The 12829-nt window shown below is 43.6% G+C and overlaps 1 pseudogene; it reads left to right on the top strand.

The window, feature by feature from the left end:
- Nucleotides 1-16: 16 nt before the first annotated feature.
- Nucleotides 17-8265, top strand: LOC133375158 (mucosal pentraxin-like; annotated as a pseudogene).
- The last annotated feature ends 4564 nt before the right edge of the window (nucleotides 8266-12829 follow it).

Here is a 12829-nt window from a genome sequence, read left to right on the forward strand (position 1 = left end):
ATGCTTCAGAGTAGACATGGTTACGATTGCCCTGGTAGTCCTCAAAGTCTGTATACTCACTGCATGGAAGTAGGCAGTGTGTGTTGCCTTGATTTCAATTCCTTCCGCTGGAATGAGGAGTTCTGTGAAACTCACAAGCTGCCATTCTCCTACCTGCCAATTTTCCTCCAATAAAAGATTGAATCTTATGTACCTTGTTTTCTTCAATGGTTTCTGGCTTCAGATGAAGTGGTAAAAACCCACCCAATCAACAACAGGCTTTGGTGGGGAAGCTTGGCTCTGCTTGTTTGGGGGTCTTATTAGATCCGCTCCTGTCACTTGAGGCTCAGGTAGCCTCGGTGGCACGGAATGCGTTCTACCAGCTTCGGCTGGTAGCCCAACTACGACCCTATCTGGACAGGGAGAACCTCGCCTCAGTTATTCACGCTCTGGTAATCTCTAGATTGGATTACTGTAATGCACTCTACGTAGGGTTACCTTTGAAGACGATTCGGAAACTTCAGCTAGTGCAGAATGCTGCGGCCAGAGTTCTTACTGGGATGAAGAAATTCGACCACATAACACCTATTCTGGCCCAACTGCACTGGCTACCTATATGTTTCCGGGCCAGATTCAAAGTGTTGGTTCTTACCTATAAAGCCCTTAACGGCATCGGACCGCAATATCTGATGGAACGCCTCTCTCGCTATGTACCTACCCGTTCACTGCGCTCGACATCTAAGGCCCTTCTCCGGGTCCCAACTCATAGGGAGGCCTGGAGAACAACAATTGGATCTAGGGCCTTTTCAGTGGCGGCCCCCGAATTATGGAATGCCCTCCCAGATGAGATACGCCTGGCGCCTTCTTTGTTATCTTTTCGGCGCCAGGTAAAAACCTACCTCTTCGCCCAGGCATTTTAAGTTTAAATTTAATTTTATTTTAAATTTAACTGTAATTGTATTTTTATTTTAATTTGTATTCTAATTTTGTTTTTAAATATGTTTTATTGTATGCTGTAATCCACACTTGTTCGTTTTTAAATGTGGTTTTATCTTGCTGTACACCGCCCTGAGAGCTCGTTGCTATAGGGCGGTTTAAAAGCGTCATTAAATAAATAAATAAATAAATAAATTCTTGCAAAATCTCGGGGTGGGAATCACTTTCAATAAAGGGCTACTTTGTTAAGGGTGAAGACAGATGTAATATAAAGGAGCTTAGAGTGGTTTCCCCTGACTCAGGGTAAGCACTGCTTCCTTATAGTATATAGATGAATGGAATATACTAACCAAGGCAGGTGGTGGGCTCTCCAAGGCGGGAGGCCTTCAAGAGGCAGCTAGACAGCCGCCTGTCAGGGATGTTTTAAGTTGGATTCCTGCATTGAGCAGGGGGTTGGACTAGATGGCCTTATAGGCCCCTTCCAACTCTACGGTTCTATAATTCTGTTATTCTGTGAATCCAACCATAAGAATGTCGACATTGGCTGCCCATATGCTACCAGATCCAAGGCTCTTGACCACCTGAGCTCATATATCCCAGTTCAGTCACTGGGATAACCCAGAGGAGTGCTGTGAGTTGTCCCCTGTGTTAGAGGCCTGACTGGCCTCCCCTGGAAGTTGGGCATTTAGTGTTGCCAATCCCATGCCATGGGACACTTTTCCAGCAGAGGTTCAGCAGGCATCCTTGCTTTTGACATTCAGGCTTTGGCTGAAGACCTTTTTTACACTAACAGGCCTATGTGGTTCATGTTTTTTTCTTGACTGGCTGGTCAATTTTGCAATGGCTTTCAACGGTTTTTATGGGCTTTTCCTGCTTCTGTAGCGCTGTAGGCCACCCTGATATTTTACAAGAGGATGGTATATAGATACATGTATAAATATACCTAAATAGAAGAAACATGCCTGCCTTATACTGCAACAGACCTTTGGCCCATCTAGCTCAGTACTGCCTACACAGACTGGCAGCGCCTCCCCAGGGTTTCAGGCAAAGGTCTTTCCCCAGTCCTAGCTGGAGATGCCATTGGGGACTGAACCTGTTGGGATAGGTTAGCTTGCATGCTTTAGTAGGGAGCTGTTCCCCAGATTGTGGGACCCGTCTATGCTTGCTTACTGTGATGTAACTTCCTGTTGACCTGATGTTATTTCCCCCTTCTCTTCCTCTTCTTTGTTAAGAGTTGTTCTCTTTATGTGTAATCTCCTTTAAGCCACAGGAGAGAGAAGCTCAACAGAGCCTGGGACCTTCTACATGACAAGCAGGTACTCTACCACAAGGATGATCAGGGGACTGGAAACAAAGCCCTGTGAGGAGAGACTGAAAGAACTGGGCATGTTTAGCCCGGAGAAGAGAAGACTGAGGGGAGATATGACAGCACTCTTCAAGTACTTGTAAGGTTGTCACACAGAGGAGGGCCGGGATCTCTTCTCGATCGTCCCCGAGTGCAGGACACGGAATAATGGGCTCAAGTTGCAGGAAGCCAGATTTTGACTGAACATCAAGAACAACTTCCTAACTGTTAGAGCTATATGACAATGGAATCAATTATCTAGAGTGGTAGTAGGCTCTCCGACACTGGAGCCCTTCAAGAGGCAGCTGGACAGCCATCTGTCAGGAATGCTTTGATTTGGATTCCTGCATCGAGCAGGGGGTTGGACTTGATGGCCTTATAGGCCCCTTCCAACTCTACTATTCTATGATTCTATGACATGGCCCTTCCCTGGCTTGGCTGTCGCTCCTCCCTCTATGCTTCGGTGGAGTGCCTGCTTTTTATTGTTTATAAAAGTGCAGCATGTGCATTTATCCATCCCCACTCAGCAGTGGACCCATCCAGTGGGGTCCTCCTCCACAGCGGAGACCCTGGGGTCTGTTGCTGGGATGTAAGGAACTGAATATCTCAGTCCTTTTTTCTCAGGATATGCCATCTACTTCAAGCCTCTGGGAGTTAATAGGTCATGATGGCACTGGAAAAAGGACTGTTTTGGAGAAAATTGGAAATGGGGCAGGGTGAATGCTCTCTCCGAGGTTCATATTGTTCCAAGAAGGGCTTATTTAAAGGAAAATGTTGAACTGACCAGAGTGTGCAGACTTGCTTTCTTGCTTCAAGCCTCATTCCGTGACAGTTAGAAGCCTACACTGGGAAAGTTCACATTTCAAGCTGAATCTATCAAATTTGCACTTTCAGAAACAATCTGAGAACCAAAACACAGCCATCCTTCGAAATTTGCACTTACCCACGTTTGGCGATGCACTTCCCCAGCCAAGCAATGTTTACCAAAATACACATATAAGGGGGAAAGGAGCTCAAAATGAATATACTGGTGAAAATAACACACAAAAATGCATTACATGAGGATGAATTGCTTGTACCTTAGTCAGAACTGCAGACAAAAATGTATTTATTAGGAGAAATTCGAACTAAGTTGCTGGAGAATTTCCATGAGGATTTAAAACAAAACAAAACTGCAAATTGCTGCAGAAACATGGAGGACCAACTTTAGGATTAAAAAAATGGGAAATGGAGGGAACCCAGATTGATAGATCATCCCATCCCTAGCCTACACAGAGTGAGTGAAAACCCTCAGAAGTGCGAAACTGATATTATTAATACAGAAGAGTGCTATAGTCAAGCTTCACGCAAAAGGCATTGTGAACTCCAACAAAGTTTTTTTTAAAAAGAAAAAACCAACAATCTAAGAACAAGAGGGAAGAGAAAAAACAACGGAATCACAAACTATCAGAAGCCTGGAGGCCTCAGTTCACATCAGTGCACAGACAGAGTACATGCTTGATCAGGGTCTAGCATTCATAGAATCATAGAATCATAGAGTTGGAAGGGGCCTTGTAGGCCATCGAGTCTAACCCCCTGCTCACTCCAGGAAATCCACAGCTAGAGCATCTCCCGCAGATAGCTGTCCAGCCTCTGCTTGAAGACATCCAGCGAAGGGGATCCCACCACCTCCCTAGGCAGTCGGTTCCATTGCCTAACTGCCCTTACTGTCAAGAAGTTCCTTCTAATGTCCAGTCTGAATCTACGCTCCTGCAACTTAACACCATTAGACCTAGTCCTCCCCTCTGGGGCAGCAGAGAACAAATCTGTACCCTCCTCTATGTGACAGCCCTTCAGGTACTTAAAGAGTGCAATCTTGTCACCCCTCAGCCTTCTCTTCACCAGACTGAACATGCCAAGTTCCTTCAACCTTTCCTCATAAGACTTGTTCTCCATACCGGCTATCATCCTTGTCGCTATTTGATTTTCACATTATCAGTTACTTTTTTACATCCCCTAACGTAACACAACATTTGCATGACTTAACTTTACTGCAGTTTTGCATATTGTAGAATGTTGACTTTTTTTTTTTGGCAGTCTACAGCCCTAGACAAATATTTATTTTTATTAAATGCATCTTTGCCTTGCCCTGCAGCCAAAATGGCTCCCAGAGCTTACATAAATCTCTAAGAACATTAACAAACAAGACAGTCCTTTGCCCACAGGCTTATAAATCTAAAAGAGGCAAAAGGAAAAAGAGGAGGAAGGCAGCAAGCCAATTCAGGCGTTGAGTTTTAAAGTTCTTATAAGGACCAGCTTGAATGGAAACGTTTCTATTTAGAAGCCTAAACGAAAGCAAAAATCCCCAAACCCATAAAAGGTTTTAACACAATTGAAAGTAAGCAAAGAAGGGGTCAGATTAATTTATTTTGGGGGATTATTCCCTCATCTAGGGCTATGGACACACTTGAAGTTATACTGGTTTCAGTACATCTCCACCTCTGTTTTGTGAATCTGGGTGCACATGACATCAGTACATTTTTACTCCGAAAACTGGGATTTTTGAGATCGGATGCGATTTCCCTTCAAGCCAACTTCACACTGACTTCAAAACTCCTTGGTTGAGAAACCCGGTGATCAAGACATCACTGCCATGCTCCGTCCACTGGTATGTACACAGAGTCAATACAATATAAAATGAATCAAACAGTAAAGATGTGCAGAGCCATGTGCAGATTTGTTTCAAACTGCACCCAGACAAAATGGTCTCGCTGCTTTTTAAGGAACTGGTGTGCATGTAGCCTAGATGCCACAACTGAAATGTCTTTTTCTTTTGTCACCAACAGCAGCATCTCTGCTGGTGTTAAGAGTTTTTGATATGTTGCAGTGGAGTGCAGGAATAACTGGTCTATTAAGACTCTTGGTTGAAAGAATAAAGAAATGTAAGGTTTATTACTACAAAGCAGTAAAGTCATACACACCGAAGCAGCTATGTGGCTTCCACTCAGGGAGCCGTTACTAACTGAGAACAAAGACAGGAAGAGAAGGGAGGAAGGGGAGGGGCAAAGCCTGCAAAAACAACAAACACTTTAGAGGAGGAATCGGCAGAGAGATGAACAGATTGCCTTTCTGTCTATCACCCCCCACTGGTTCAGATCACTTGTAACATATGTTGGTGCATTACTCCCAACTGTTGGCAGGGGAACAGTGAGTAGGGTCTCGGAAGCTGGGTAAATGTTCTTGAATAGGCTCATAGGGGAGGCAGTGATTCCTGAAGTAACCTAGCCCCAGGTCTTTGGGACTTAGGAATTGCTTAATAGCGAGAAGATGATTTTGTTTATGCAGTGCAGTAGAAGGCATTGCAGTTATGACTCATTCCTTCCACATATCTGACCTCTACATGACTTCCCCCAATTATAGGCAGACCAGAGCTTGGAATATTACTTTTAAAAAGTAATAAATTACAGTTAAAGTTACATGGTCCAAAAAAGTAGTAATTACCATTACAATTACAATTGCTCTGAAAGTAACTGATCACTTTACTTTTCCTCCAAAGTAATCACTACAATTACATTTCAGTTACTTTAAAAATGCCTACAAGGTGCTGGCCTTGGCTGCTGCACATCTAAGTAGCCTAAAACAACGTTAAAAATAAACAAACTCATACAGAGGTAGTAGAATAATTATTTTTATTCATAAGATAGCAATGGTGGTCTCTCCACTGGTAAGGGTGGTGGGGAGGAAGGCTGAGGCCACTACTCAGATCTTTGCATGTCAAACCAAGTGCAACACCCCCTCAGCCAGCCAGCATAATCTCTCTCACTTAACCACCTCCCAGACCCTGCCCTGCCACCAACTAAGGGACACTCACTCAAGCAATCATTTTCCCAAGATACAAAAAAGTTAAAATACTGCAAATGCAGCACAGTAGCCAGAGACGGTGGTGGAGGCCACTTTGTGTGCCAAGTGCAAACACAATATTCTCTCTCTCTCTCTCTCTCTCTCTCTCTCTCTCTCTCTCTCTCTCTCTCTCTCTCTCTCTCTCACACACACACACACACACACATGTTGTCATCTTTCACCTCCACAGTTCTTTATCTCCATTCTGCTGCTGCCTCCTTCTCCTCCTTTATCCATGTTCTTGACCTCCGGATCCTTTTTTCCTCCACTCCATTCTTCACCACCACTATCCATTTTTTAAAATAATTGTTTTCTCCACTCCACCCCGTCTCACTCTCTGCCTCCTCCCTCACTGCCTCCTCCCCATCCACAGAGCATGAGGAAAGAGCAACACTGCACAGAAGCCCAGTTTGAGGCACATGATTTTCATCCACAAATCAGAGGAGCAGATGACTTCCCCTGCTCCCCCCCCAAGTAATGCCCAAAAGTAATTCTGGAAACGTTACAATTACTCCACAAAAGTAGTGAAACTACTCCTAGTTCTATTACAATCAAAATGTAAAGGAATTACCCACTCGTTACTCAAAAAAGTAATGAATTACAAGTAATTCGTTACTTGTAACTAGTTACTTCCAAGCTCTGAGGCAGACCCAACACATGCTAGTTTTGCTTCCACCTTCCTCTGCAGAGTTCTACAAAAGGGAAACACTGAGACTTGGGATGGGGGAGAATTTATCAAATCTGCACTTTCCAAAACAATGTGAGAACCAGCTATTTTCACAAAACCATGCCCACCTGCCCCACAACTGATGTCCATCAAGTGTGGGGCAGGTAGAGACACAGCGGAAGAAAGACTGAACTCCCTGTTCATTCGTTCAATTCTGCTTGGGCAGCATCTCCCCAACCCCATGGGCAACTTTGACAGGTGGGTGGATCAATACACCTGTCAATCAACGGATGTCCCACCAGCTGTCAATGTTAGCTCTCTGGGATGGGGGAGATAAAGATCTCACCCACTAAAAGTGCCACATCTCTGACTCAGGCTGAAAGTTTCTTCCCACTTACATAGAATTAAGTTCCATTGCAGTCAATGGGACTTGGTATACATGCATAGGATTGCAGAGGCCAGAGTGTCCTTCCTTCAAGCTCTGCAGCCCTGGGGCTTATCCTGAGGATGCAGCTGAGCTTCACCCACAATGAGGTTGGGAGGATCCTGCTTTCAAAAAGATGTTTTGTTTAATGTGTCTTTACAGATTTTTTTTGTTTTAATATATTTCAAACTCTGTTTTTATGATTTTTTAGTGTCTTTTTAATGTTTTTGTTTGCCACCCTGGGCTCCTACTGGGAGGAAGGGCGGGATAGAAATTTAATAAATAAATGAATAAGCAACCAAGCAAGCAAGTGGGAGAAAGATGTGAGAGATTATTTGGAAAGACGTTTTGATAAAAGTTGTGACTCTCTCTCTCTCTCTCTGTTCTGTGAGTCGTCAATAATCCTCCTCCCACCTCAGGTTCAGGTCTCTCTGGGAAGCAAGATGTTTTCCCGCGGGCCTCGGACACTGCCACCGTGGTTTAGAAGGCCACCCTGAAGCAGCCATTGACCAGCTTCACCATCTCTCTGGTCCATTACACAGTCCTGGACCGCCTGCACTCCATTTTCTCGTATGCCACCAGGGCAAGCTACAATGATATCCTCATCTACAAACCCAACCCAACCAATACAGCCTCTATGTGGGGGGTGAAGTGGTGACCTTCACCGCTCCAGAAGAAGAGTTGTACAGCAGGGAGGTCTTATATGTGTCTTGGGATTCCATCACAGGGTTAGCAGAGGTACGGGTCAATGGGAAACGCCTGCCCCATAAGGGCCTCAATAAAGGTTATTCTATCAGTGCGGAGGCATCGATCGTGGTTGGTCAAGATCAAGATCACATGGGGGAAAGCTTTGACATCAAAGAATCCTATGTGGGGGAGACCCAGGATGTCATGATGTGGGACCGGGCACTGTCCCTTTACGAATTGCAGTATGACTTGTCCAGTCGACTTGCTCCCAGAAAGTATGTGATTAACTGGGAAACAGTCCGTTATGAAATCAAAGGCTATGTTATTGTTAACCCCACAGCCTACTGAGGCAGGGGTACCCCAAACAAAAGATAATGGTCTAAAAAGGGAGGGCATGGTTTTCTATTTGAAAAAGTGTTCCTCTTGGCAGGGCAGCAAAGAGTGGTTCCTGTACTGATCTCTGCCATTTCCTTCCAATAAAATATTGCATTTTAGTGATCTCTCCTAAAATGTTTTCTGTCTTTGGGGGTGGGGAGCAATGCACAGTTGTTTTTGGAGTGGCCCACATGCGTCAGACTTGGGGAAAGGAGTCCTTAAAGGATCTAAGAAGTGGGAATTGCAACACAGTATCATGTAGCATGGAGTGTTCCTGTTTATGGTTCCACGCAGCCATGCCTCCTTCCAGGATACTCCATTTCATTCCCCCTCTTCTACATCTCTACTTAGTGCCAGGCAGCCGCACCCACTTTCACGACACTCCATGCTATCTCCTCCCATTTGTAGTATTTTGGGACCTCGATATGAACTCAGCATCCTCTGCTCTGGGGCATGTCTCCCCCCGTTAAAGCTCCCCAAGTTTTGTACTTCCTCTTGTAAGTGGGTTTTGCCACTTTGGCTGCAGAAGGATTGGCACTTACCCATGAACATTTCTAATAGAAGGAATCATTTCCTCACAGTGTCCGTTAATCTTCTATTTTCAGAAAAAAGTGGCTCTGAATGATGATACTCCTTTTTTTTTTTTTGAGATGATAATTTTGTAGAAGGTTATTTTGGTAATTAGTTCATCTTGACCTGCAAATCATGAAGAAATATCTGTGCTATCAGCAAGTCCAGGAAATCCTGTCTTTCTTATTTGAAGGAAATGATACTCTTGACTATATATTTTTTTAAAAAGAGAGAAAGTCTTATTCTTTTAGGTGCACTTCCTGGGATTGAACTCTATGGGACTTAGTATGCATTGGGGTAGTCAACCATATGTTTAATTACACTTTAAAAACCCCAGTGAAACATTAGACCAGCCCCCAAATTGATCCTGGGCCAGAGCTGGGTCAGATGGCCCTCAGGTTGGCACAGGGTGGGTCGGCCCAATCCAGGTGGGCCAAATCAGGTTTCTGGGGTGTGTGTGTGTGTGGGGGGGCTGTGCACATCCCTATGATCCACCTTTAAAGTTTGCTGTTTTGAAAATTCTCTCTAAATTTCCATGAGGCTTTTTTTAAAAATACAAGAACCCCAAAACAGACACAACTGCTGCAGAAGAAACACGGAGGACCAAAATTAAGATTAGAATAACGAGAAATTGAGTGAACCAAAATTAACACATCATTCCATCCCTAACTGAGACTAAGGAACAGGAAGCTGACAGGCAATGCCTCCCCCTGGACTGGATGTTAGCAAGAAGGCAGGCAGGTGGGGATTGGCTAAGGGCAGACTGAGGTTGGTGGATCCGGGTCCCATTTGCCGTGTTGGACCAGCCTGCACTGAAGATCAAACACAGTATAAAAGGCCTTCAGGGCTCAGCTCACACCCTTCCTAATACACAGACAGGCCACAAGTGGGACAAAGGTCTGGGGTTCTAGGAGAGCCTGGAGGACGCAATGTTTTTCCACATTGTTATCAATCACTTTTACAGCCCCTAACATAATGCAACTGTTGCATGGCTTGAATTTTTGAACTGCCCAAATGTTCATTTTGAACTATCCTTTTTTTTAAAAAAAAATTCTTGCAGCTGCACATTTTGGGTCTGGCTGGCCATTTCCTTGTTTACTGATGTTGACAGCTGACAAGCTAGCTGGCACTGGAAATATGATATTTCATTTTGCTGCTGATTTGCATACTGTAGTGTTGACTTTTTAAAATACCTTATAGCGCTAGACAAAGAAACTGGAGTAAAAGGTTTTTCCCCTTTAGTGTGTGTACTCATGTTACAGTATTTCGGCTCTTTCAAGGTGCTGGCAGTCATATTTCAGATTCATCGGACGTTTCCAAAAGTTTTACAAATTATGTGTTTGAACTAGAAAGAGTTTTCTCCCGACATTTAGACCTGGTTCATAAAGTGCTTCCTCCAGTACTCCCCCTCTCCCCACTTCCTGCCATTGCAGCAAACCCCTTTTCCTAAAATTTCCCTTGTGCCTTAAGCATTCAACATGAGGATTTCATTACTTGCAGGTGTCTGGAAGTTCCAGACTGGAACTCTCAAACGCCAATAGCCCAGCAGCAGAAGCCTTGGGACATGCAGTTTCCCAGGGTGCCCAAATATTTAGTAGGAACCTCAGGCACCAGCCCCTAGTAAAATACTCCCCATCCTTCTTATTTAAAACCCTTTTTTGACTTTGGACTTTTTACCTCACATTCGACTGCAACATTTCCCATAGCTACTCCCTCTATTATCAAACACAAGCGGTGAATGTTGACAGAACCTAGGGATGTTTGAGAATTTTGGTGAAGTTTTCATTTAAAGACGAATGTATCAAAGTTGCACTTTCCAAACAATAAGAGAAGCAAAACATAGCCAACTTGTGATGCAGTTCCCCAACCAAGCAATGTTTTTACAAACATGCATATATTTGCGGAAAGTGAGCACAAAATGAATATATTTGTGAAAATAACATTAAGAACGCATGATATTAGGATAAATGGCTCGCCAAAAACGTGTACATTGGTCAAAACTGCATACAAAGAGAATTTTTAAGGAGAAATTCACCCTAAAATGCTGAAGAATTTTCATGAGGATGTTTTTAAAAAAATCCACAGATTGCTGCGGAAATGTGGAGAAATTAACTGAAGATTAGAATAATTGCCAGTAAACATCACTCCCAGTGAAATTTGGAGAATCCTTCTAAGGTGAAACAGTCCGAGAGATTCTGAGGAATGCCAAATGTTTTGAGGAAACATTTGCTCTCCCTCGCTGTGTCCTGTTCAAAGAACGTGCTTTATTTTTTGAACTGCCTACTACTACTACTACTACTACTACTACTACTACTACTGCTACTACTACTACTACTACTATTACTACTACTACTACTACTATTACTACTACTACTACTACTACTATTACTACTACTACTACTTCTTCTCCTACTACTTCTCCCCCATCCCTAATCAGGATGCAAGCCAAGTTGTTTTGGGGTTCTTTTAAGTGGATTTGTTGTGCTAGGGTGACAGAGCACTTTAATCCACTCGAATGATGCAAACTAAATTTCCAGCATGTGCTGGACCCCCCCCCAAATATTGACAGTCTAGAGATTCCCCAAGTACGTACTGTACGATTGTATCCAACTAAGAGTAAATTAATTGAGCTAAGTTAGCCATGTTTATTCATTTCTGTGGGTCTACATAATCTATTACTGTGCTACAGGCTCTTCTGAGACAGTCACAGTTAGGAGACAAGCCATCTCAATTAATTAATTAATTCTATCTCCTGCCCTTATTTATTAAATTTATATCCCACCCTTCCTCCCAGTAGGATCCCAGGGCCAGTTATGCTTCCAAAGCTATGGAACCTTTTCTCTGAAGAACATAGAAGAGCTACCTCTTACGTTGACTTTCAGGGGGGTTGCCAAATCGTCCTGTTTCAACCACCCTTGGGCTAAAATGGTCTTTCGCTCCTTCAGTGGCTGTGTATGCAAAAAAGGACTTACTGCTGTTGCTTATTTTATATATTTTTTGTCATCAATAGTAATAGATTTCAGATTTCATCTTTGTGCTTATGAGACCATTTTGCTGGCTTTTGGATTTATGTACAGTACGTTGCATAGAGATCTGAAATATTAAGTGGTTTAGAAATGGTTTTAAATAAAAGCAAAATAAAATCAAAGTATTATATGTGGTGCTATTTTGTGACAACTGTAAACAGTTTGGATCCATCAGGAAAAAGTGTTTCAACAACACACTCCTATGCATGTATACCATCCTATTGACTTCAATGGAACCGACTTCTAGGTAAGTGGGAAGAGAATTTCAGCCTTACTCAGGGATGGGGCACTTTTGGTCCAGTGGGTGAGATCTTTATCTCCCCCATCCTAGAGGGCTAACATTGACAGCTGGTGGGACATCAGGTGATTGACAGGTGGAGTGATCCACTCACCTGTCAAAGTTGCCTTTGGGGTTGGAGACTTGCTGCCTAAGCAGAATTGAACAAAGGCCCAGGGAGTTCAGTCCTGCTTTCTGCCGCCATGTCCCTACCTGCCCCACCCTTGATGGACAAAGAATTAATTGGCAAGGCTAGGAAATGATAAAACAATTCCTCCTATTAACAGTGTTGATCCTTCTTTAGCCAAAATCCATCTGTCAAATCATCCCAATGTAGACTTGGAACATGGAATGGCGAGGGTCTGTTGGGGGCCCAAAACAGAAAATTATGGGAGAGGAATAGAATGGAGTAATCTGGAAACCAGCGTAACTGCCTGGCACACAGTAAAGGAGGGAGAGAGGGGGATGAAATGAGTAACCTGGGAGTGGGCTTCGCTGACTGGAATCACGAACAGAAGGATTCCACACTGCAATGTTTTATTGCAGGGCCCTCTGCCGGTCGATACTTGCATGCAATGATACCTTAATAAGTCCCTTAGCCGACTGTGAACAGATAGCTATATATTGCTCTTCCCTGGACAGAAAACTCTTTAGGAGAGACAGG

This window comes from Rhineura floridana, chromosome 22 (genome assembly GCF_030035675.1).
Source record: "Rhineura floridana isolate rRhiFlo1 chromosome 22, rRhiFlo1.hap2, whole genome shotgun sequence".
NCBI classification, from domain to species: Eukaryota; Metazoa; Chordata; class Lepidosauria; order Squamata; family Rhineuridae; genus Rhineura; species Rhineura floridana.